Raw genomic sequence first — 1,292 nt, forward strand, 5'->3', positions numbered from 1 at the left:
CAGCAATTGAAAGAGAACTCACTTGTACAAAGATGAATTCTTTCTGAAAGCAAGATAAGTTGTACCTGCTAGTATTTCCCAGATCCCCCTGTCTACGACAGCCACTCCGTCCTTTGACTGCATCATACCATCATTGGTCTGATATATGTACAAGTAGACATGTTTGGATTCATTACTTTGTCAAAGAAAGCCAACACAAAAGCACCTCTTAAGACATACTTTTAATATGTGACATTGTTCTGTCAATGTCAGTCCAAATAGTAATTTATGAAGCCTTACATATTAATATGTTGTGGAAGAAGAATACCGAAGAGTTTATTACATAGGTAGAGAAACAGTGTGATTGTTTACTTTTAAGTGATTTCCAAGCTTTTCAGCATCTGAGGAATATGTTAGAGTAGGACAGAGCAATCCTAATGAACAATAAAGTTTTTTTCTGCATGACTATTATACTGGGAGAGGTTGTGCTATGGTACATTTGAATGTCCCTAAAATCAGTTTCCAATATACAGTAGACCCCTGCTTGATTTTTCTGACTGTCAGATGTATTATTTGAAAAGCTCAAAACCAGTTTGTGACAGAATTGGGGTATCCTCCTAATTTCTGAGCAAAGAAAGGCACAAGATTTCAATTTTACTCTTTGGTTCCATACTTTGATTAGTTTTTTGCTGATAAGGCAAAAGCTGATCAATCCAGGGAGGCTGGTTACTATCAACAATACTAAGATGAAGCCTTGTATAGTAATTCATAAAGCACAATTTAAAAGTTTTTGCACTGCTAGTGAAAGGAGCATGGCTAACCCTTAAAAATAATAAAGCAGAGGTACCACTCCAACACATTCTATTCTATGCAACAGCATGACTGACACTAGGAACGTACTATTCAAATGAGTAAATATTTTGACCATTTTGGATCTGCTAGCAACTTCTTTCAACCAGTAGCAGCTCCCTAGAGAGACTGCAATTTTGCTTTCTTTTAACGTGAATTTAGACCACCATGTTTGTCATTTTTAAATTTATCTTTGATGCACATCGCCTTAAGTTGTGGTTTCCCCATACGACATTGAGAAGTACACAGCACCATGTACTATGTACAAGAGTGGGTTGCTAAGAAACACTTAAGGAATGATAGTGACAAACTGGGTGAAAGATTAATTTTTTTTGGTCAGTATTGCAGACAAAAAAAATGAAGTGAAATTGGAATACTGGCCAAGGGTAACTATTTAGAAACAAGTTTGCATTACTGGGTTTGGGCTATCAAAATCCATAACTAATACTTTTAGAAATTGTGAG

The sequence above is a fragment of the Dermochelys coriacea genome, chromosome 1, assembly GCF_009764565.3.
Source record: "Dermochelys coriacea isolate rDerCor1 chromosome 1, rDerCor1.pri.v4, whole genome shotgun sequence".
NCBI lineage: Eukaryota > Metazoa > Chordata > Testudines > Dermochelyidae > Dermochelys > Dermochelys coriacea.